The following is an 8594-nucleotide window of genomic DNA, read 5'->3' on the forward strand; positions in this document are numbered from 1 at the left end:
AGTCCACAAACCAATGGGTGACGTTGCGGATGTTACGTCCGTTTCTTTTATACAGTCTATAATCATAACACACTCAATGATAGAATACATATCTGAATATACTTTATAACAGTAGCTCTAATCTGCATGTGTTGTTGTTTGGTTTTAACCTCACTGCATGATCACGTTTAATTATCTGGAAGGTGTTTTGACGCCAGGTGGTGTTGATACATCATCTCTTGACAATGAGGCGAAGTGACAATACATCAGAGTCTAATTAAGCATAAGAGTCTTTAATCACACGGGCGAGAAGACGTAACGCAGGAGAATCTCCGGTGTGATTTTAGGTCAATGAAATGATTCTGTTAAAAGATAAGAGAGAGCGGGGGGTAAGCGAGGGTAAGAGTGAGGGTGACTCTGTCAGTCGAGGGAACAATATCATCATGTGAGCTGTTTAAATATAAACTGTTCCTGAGGCCTGCAGACAGTCATTGTGGGCTCAGCTGCAGCGCTTTGGGGACAAAATGCCTTTATCTGCGACACACTATCAACATCTCTCCAACCAAACTGCCGAGTCTCGTCAGGACAAGCAGTCAGCCGAAGGACCGAGTTATCTGCGTTCGACTGTGACGTGCAGCAGGTGAGTAAAAAAACGCAGCGTCATGACAACAAGAAAAAAAAAAGAAAAAAAGAAAAAAAGGCGATGGCATTTAATGGAGATGGTGTTTAATATGCTAATCGCTGCTCATGAATGTTAATGTTCCTGGAGGCGAGCCTTGGGAACGCCGCAGACGCTTCCACGCCGAGTCCCCCGATACAGCAGGACGCTCACACGCCAGTCACGTGCACACGCCAGTCACATGCACGTCACACGCCAGTCACACGCCAGTCACATGCCAGTCACATGCACACGCCAGTCACACGCACACGCCAGTCACACGCACACGCCAGTCACACGTCAGTCACATGCCAGTCACACGCCAGTCACATGCACAAGCCAGTCACATGCACACGCCAGTCACATGCACATGCCAGTCACATGCACATCCCAGTCACACGCACACGCCAGTCACACGCCAGTCACATGCACACGCCAGCCACATGCTAGTCACACGCCAGTCACATGCACAAGCCAGTCACATGCACACGCCAGTCACATGCACATGCCAGTCACATGCACATGCCAGTCACATGCACATGCCAGTCACATGCACACGCCAGTCACACGCCAGTCACATGCACACGCCAGTCACATGCCAGTCACACGCCAGCCACATGCCAGTCACACGCCAGTCACATGCACACGCCAGTCATACACACACGCCAGTCACATGCACAAGCCAGTCACACGCACACGCCAGTCATACGCACATGCCAGTCACACGCCAGTTACATGCCAGTCACACGCCAGTCACATGCACACGCCAGTCACATGCACACGCCAGTCACATGCCAGTCACACATACACGCCAGTCACACGCCAGTCACATGCACACGCCAGTCACACGCCAGTCACACGCCAGTCACATGCACATCACATGCCAGTCACACGCACACGCCAGTCATACGCACATGCCAGTCACACGCCAGTTACATGCCAGTCACACGCCAGTCACATGCACACGCCAGTCACATGCACACGCCAGTCACATGCACACGCCAGTCACATGCCAGTCACACATACATGCCAGTCACACGCCAGTCACATGCACACGCCAGTCACACGCCAGTCACACGCCAGTCACATGCACACGCCAGTCACACGCCAGTCACATGCCAGTCACACGCCAGTCACACGCCAGTCACAGTCACACGCCAGTCACACGCCAGTCACATGCACACGCCAGTCACACGCACATGCCAGTCACACGCACACGCCAGTCACACGCCAGTCACAGTCACACGCCAGTCACACGCACATGCCAGTCACACGCACACGCCAGTCACACGCCAGTCACAGTCACACGCCAGTCACATGCACATGCCAGTCACATGCACATGCCAGTCACACGCACACGCCAGTCACACGCCAGTCACATGCACGTCACACGCCAGTCACACGCCAGCCACATGCCAGTCACATGCACACGCCAGTCACATGCACGTCACATGCACGTCACACGCCAGTCACACGCCAGCCACATGCCAGTCACATGCCAGTCACATGCCAGTCACATGCCAGTCACATGCCAGTCACACGCCAGCCACACGCCAGTCACATGCACGTCACATGCACGTCACATGCCAGTCACACGCCAGTCACATGCACGTCACACGCCAGTCACATGCACACGCCAGTCACATGCCAGTCACACGCCAGCCACACGCCAGTCACATGCACGTCACACGCCAGTCACATGCACACGCCAGTCACATGCACACGCCAGTCACATGCACGTCACACGCCAGTCACACGCCAGTCACACGCCAGCCACATGCCAGTCACACGCACACACCAGTCACATGCCAGTCACATGCACACGCCAGTCACATGCACGTCACACGCCAGTCACACGCCAGCCACATGCCAGTCACATGCACACGCCAGTCACATGCACGTCACACGCCAGTCACACGCCAGTCACACGCCAGCCACATGCCAGTCACACGCACACACCAGTCACATGCCAGTCACATGCACACGCCAGTCACATGCACGTCACACGCCAGTCACATGCACGTCACATGCCAGTCACATGCACACGCCAGTCACACACCAGTCACATGCACATGCCAGTCACATGCACATGCCAGTCACATGCACGTCACACGCCAGCCACATGCCAGTCACATGCACGTCACATGCCAGTCACATGCACACGCCAGTCACACACCAGTCACATGCACATGCCAGTCACATGCACGTCACACGCCAGTCACACACCAGTCACATGCACATGCCAGTCACATGCACGTCACACGCCAGCCAGTCCCACGCAGGTGCTGCATGTTTTTGCTAAGAGAGGAAACGAGCTCCGTGTAACGTGACAGATGTATGAAGCTGTTGAGAAGAAGAAGAAGAAGAAAGATGAACGCCATGGAGTCTAATTTATCGAACAGACAGAAATCCACAAATCCTCCCATAAATCCTTGCTCCGTCACACACACACACACACACACACACACACACACACACACACACACACACACACGCTTGCACTTTCAATCAAGCTTCAGACATTTTTACATTTAAACCGGTTCTGTTAAAGCTATACACACTCGCCCATTCTCACTCTTTCCATTATTTATCAGCTCTCTGACGGCCAGAGCTGCTTCTGTTTTAAGATGATGACGCACAAATGGAAAAAAGACGAGAAACGGTTAATGTTCAAGGTCAGGCGAGGAAATACAAAACTATAGGACTCACCAGGAAGTAGAAGAGATTCCCTCTGAGGTTATGCTGGTTCAGTGTTCTGTCAATAAGTGGCTCAGTGATAAATAGATGTTGACAAGATGAGCAAATAAAATCAGTTAAACTAGTTTTAAAAGCAGCATCAGGTTTGTTAAAATGTACATTTAGTATTTTTGTTGGTTTTATATCATTTAAATGACATTTGCACCATTTTTTACCAAAAGTCAGACTGAATGCTCCTGAAAATGTCAAATGGTGTAACCACAAAAGAATGATAGATATTAAATATGTGATCAGCTACAGTGTGTTTAAGTGGACTTATACTAATAATGACTTCTGCGTCTCTCCATCGTGTCGTGTTTTGTCGCGGTGCAATTCACCCGAATGCTTATCGGTGTCTCTCATCCCTTCCCAGGTATGACACAGACAGTTTCACCCTTTATTTTCTGTGTAATGGCCACTTCTTTCTTTTTGCTTTTACAAGTATTTAAAAAAAACCCACAGCAGATTGAGCTTCTGATTTAAGTGAAGTGAAAATGTGCCTGAAACAAGTGAAAGTTGTTTAAAAGCAAGTAACTTTTTTTGTGATGAGTCTTATTTTAAGTGTAATGAAATTTATTTTGACTAGAAGATTTTTGAGTTTCTGCAGTGTTTTGTTGTAATGTGTATGATTGTCACACAACATTGTTCTAGTTAGTGCCACGGGTGCGCAGCTCGGAGGCCTCGGTGCAAAGCCCTATTAAGGCGCACTCACACTAGGGCCAGTTGTTCTGTACTGTGCACAAATGTCCCCCCTCCCCTGTCCCCCGCTGGCCCGCACTCTCTCTCTCTATATATATATTATATTGATACCAGGCGGGGAGCTCCTGTCCTCTGAAATGAGGCCAACCAGGAAGTAACTTAGAGCTGCATTCTATCAAAAGGCCACCAGGGGGCGACCGTCTCTATACAAGTCAATGGAGAATTCACCAACTTCTCACTTGATTTCTAACCTCAGTAAACGTTTTCAAAATGTGTTTATGGTCTCAATCGCTAGTTTAAAGCCTTCTTCAATGCATGCCTCATGCCCTTCCGCCTCATGCCCATATAAGTAGAATCCGTGTTCATTTTTTCCCAGAATGCACCTGAAATTTTCAAGATGGCGCTGCCTAGATTCGATACTATTGGCTTCCGAGCAGCAGTCCACAAACCAATGGGTGACGTCACGGATGTTACGTCTGTTTCTTCTATACAGTCTATGATTGATACTCGTACTGCTCTAATACAGGCAGGTATGGTGTGTTACTCTGTATATTTTTTGCTACCAAGCAAACCAATCACAGCCCTTGCAGTCTGCATTGCCTCAACGTGTAGTCACATTTCTGGGGAGGAGCACGTCAGGGGAGGGGGAGGCGTAGGCAGCAGCGGAGTGAGGCCCTGAAATCCACCGGGGTTTTTTTCACCGACCCCGGCCACGGTGTTTTGTCCCAACTGGTTTCCAATTTAACTGGTTTCCTTAGCGAACAGTTCCAGCTGTGTTGCGCTTCCATCAGCAGATTCTTCACAAATTCACAAATATACAGCGTATTACTGGAGATGTTTAAGTTGCAGTTATATAGTACTCACTTTCAGAACAATATTGGCTGCAGTAGATGTTGAACTGCGACTTGAAAATCGCCAGAAATAAGTTTTCTACTTTTGACCCGATTTTGCAAGCTGTTCATTCATTGGATGAGCCCTTCTCTCCCAGCAGGCCTTGCTCTGGTCCACATTTTAAGAACAAACAAAGAAAATAATATATTGCTGTTATAATTTTTAAATATACAACCATGGAAGTTGTAGAATAGTGAAATAGGAGCTGATGATTTGAGTTGCAAAATTGGAAGTGATGAGAAAGAAGTGGAGCACGAGAGTGAGCATGACTGAGAAATGCTAGAAAGTGTTATATAAGTACATCACAGATTACATGGAGTTGACATGTTGTGTAGTTTTTCAGTACCTTGCAGCATCGATCACCTGCGTACACTGCATGACTGAATATTGACCGGCTCATGGCAGCAGAAGGAGGCCTGCACACTCGCTTGTGACGGCCGTTCTGCATAGTATTCATGACCTCGCCGGCCTGCTGGGAATTGTCCCGTCCCTCCTGATGCCCCCCCCCCCCCTGCCTTTGGCCGTAGAGGTTCACAGCGATACTGAGAGCTCTGCGTAAGTACACCGTCAGCTTAACATCGACCCAACGTAGAAGCATAAATCAGTCTTTAGTGTTTCCCTGTTGAGCTGTGGTGGAAGTATCGTAACAGAAAGAGGGACTTCGGCAGGACTGTGGATCTAGTCCTCCATCACGTACATTATAATTGCGTAATGAAGGGATCATGTAATCGTCAGTATGAACAGGACGACTGTGGATTGTGTCCTGCATCATTGAGTGATAGTGAACCTGTCCTCTGCACATGATGTGTCCAGCTTTAGGGCAGACATGTGCAGGATGTGCAGGATTCAGGGGTGAAGCAGGTCTGTATGTGGCCCTCTGGTCTGCAGCGTGCTGAGGAGGCGTGTACTGATCTAAGTCTGAGGATTATACAGATACAGTTTCTTATGACCCGTGTCTACAAACTAGCTATATGATTCTCATGCATCATAACTACATGACTCCTCTTCCTCTCTCTCTCCTCTCCTTCCTCTCTCTCCTCTCCTTCCTCTCTCTCTCCTCTCCTTCCTCTCTCTCCTCTTCCTCTCTCTCTCCTCTCCTTCCTCTCTCTCCTCTCTCCTCTCCTTCCTCTCCTTCCTCTATCCTTCCTCTCTCTCCTCTTCCTCTCTCTCTCCTCTCCTTCCTCTCCTTCCTCTATCCTTCCTCTCTCTCCTCTCTCTCCTCTCCTTCCTCTATCCTTCCTCTCTCTCCTCTCCTTCCTCTCTCTCTCCTCTCCTTCCTCTCCTTCCTCTATCCTTCCTCTCTCTCCTCTTCATCTCTCTCTCCTCTCCTTCCTCTCTCTCCTCTATCCTTCCTCTCTCTCCTCTCCTTCCTCTCCTCTCCTTCCTCTCTCTCCTCTATCCTTCCTCTCTCTCCTCTTCCTCTCTCTCTCCTCTCCTTCCTCTCTCTCCTCTCCTTCCTCTCTCTCCTCTCCTTCCTCTCTCTCCTCTCTCCACTCCTTCCTCTCCTTCCTCTATCCTTCCTCTCTCTCCTCTTCCTCTCTCTCTCCTCTCCTTCCTCTCCTTCTTCTATCCTTCCTCTCTCTCCTCTCCTTCCTCTCTCTCCTCTCCTTCCTCTCTCTCCTCTCTCCTCTCTCCACTCCTTCCTCTCCTTCCTGTATCCTTCCTCTCTCTCCTCTTCCTCTCTCTCTCCTCTCCTTCCTCTCTCCACTCCTTCCTCTCCTTCCTCTATCCTTCCTCTCTCTCTCCTCTCCTTCCTCTCTCTCCTCTTCCTCTCTCTCTCCTCTCCTTCCTCTCCTTCCTCTATCCTTCCTCTCTCTCCTCTCCTTCCTCTCCTTCCTCTATCCTTCCTCTCTCTCCTCTCCTTCCTCTCTCTCCTCTCCTTCCTCTCTCTCCTCTTCCTCTCTCTCTCCTCTATCCTTCCTCTCTCTCCTCTCTACCCCAACCGGTGGAGGCAGATGTTCTCCCACTCTGAGTCTGGTTCTGAGGGTTCTTCCTGTTAAAAGGGAGTTTTTTCTCTCCACTGTGTCTCATGTGGGAATGTTGGGTCTCTTTAAAGTTAAAACCTGAAGAGTTCGGTTTAGAACCTGCTCTATGTGGAAAGAGCCTTGAGATAACTCTGTTGTGATTTGGCGCTATACAAATAAAGATTGATTGATTGATTGATTCATGCATATTTCAAAAGTATGATATTTAGGATTTAACTACATTTTTCACCACAAGAGACAAAAACCAAAGAAACTCCAGACTCTTCCTGCAGTGATGCTCCACTCGAGTCCCTTCTCCCTCCTCTCAGAGCATATTGGTATTCTTTGTAGTGCAATGTTTCCTCTAAGTGCTCTTTTTGCCTTCGCCTCTGTTTGCTCTCTAAGAGACAAACCTATTTTAAACCGTTGCCTCTTGTCAGAAAAAGTTAGTGTGTGATGCCAAACGCTCGCCGGCAGCATCGTCCAGCTCCCCCGGTTCGTTTCTGGGAGTGACAGAGAGCGTCTTGTTGTTTTATTAGTGCTGGTGCAGAGGGAATCGAGCATCGGTGTCAGACCTCTAGGCTCAGGTGTCAATCAGGCACGTAAAGGATGCACCTGCCCCCCCCCGCGGCCCCTCTGAACGCAGACTAAACCAGAGCGAGGAAAGAAAAGAAATAAAGTGTTTTATCTCGGCAGTGCTGTTGTGTCCCGGCGTCGCCACATTTTTTTTTTATGTGGCGCCATAAAAAAAGAGGAGAGAAAGGAAGGATAGAGGAAGGAGAGATGAAGAGGAGAGAGAGGAAGGATAGAGGAAGGAGAGGAGAGATGAAGAGGAGAGAGAGGAAGGATAGAGGAAGGAGAGAGAGGAAAGGGAGGAGAGAGAGATGAAGAGGAGAGAGAGGAAGGATAGAGGAAGGAGAGAGAGAAAGGAGAGGAGAGAGAGGAAGGAGAGGAGAGAGAGGAAGGAGAGAGAGAGGAAGGAGAGAGAGATGAAGAGGAGAGAGAGGAAGGATAGAGGAAGGAGAGAGAGAAAGGAGAGGAGAGAGAGGAAGGAGAGGAGAGAGAGGAAGGAGAGAGAGATGAAGAGGAGAGAGAGGAAGGATAGAGGAAGGAGAGGAGAGGAAGGAGAGGAGAGAGAGATGAAGAGGAGAGAGAGGAAGGATAGAGGAAGGAGAGATGAAGAGGAGAGAGAGGAAGGATAGAGGAGAGGAAGGAGAGGAGAGAGAGATGAAGAGGAGAGAGAGGAAGGATAGAGGAAGGAGAGGAGAGGAAGGCCCGCGGCCCCTCTGAACGCAGACTAAACCAGAGCGAGGAAAGAAAAGAAATAAAGTGTTTTATCTCGGCAGTGCTGTTGTGTCCCGGCGTCGCCACATTTTTTTTTTTTTATGTGGCGCCATAAAAACCTGTTGCCTTTCATTTAGCAGAGAGGCCGGGGCGGAGGAGGCCGGGGCGGAGGAGAGCGGGGCGGAGGAGAGCGGGTGACAGTAAAGCAGCGCGTCTAATGAAGTCTGACAGCTGCCGACAGAGATGGAGATTTCTGCCTCGATGGCTCACACAGGATTTACCTTTTTGGATTCAGAGGTCTGATTTGTTTATTCTGTAAAAGAGTGAAGCGTCGTTTAAAGAGGAAACATCTAAAGCTTCTTTTTTTAAATATATAAATGTAT

Source organism: Scomber japonicus, chromosome 11, assembly GCF_027409825.1.
Source record: "Scomber japonicus isolate fScoJap1 chromosome 11, fScoJap1.pri, whole genome shotgun sequence".
Taxonomy (NCBI): Eukaryota; Metazoa; Chordata; class Actinopteri; order Scombriformes; family Scombridae; genus Scomber; species Scomber japonicus.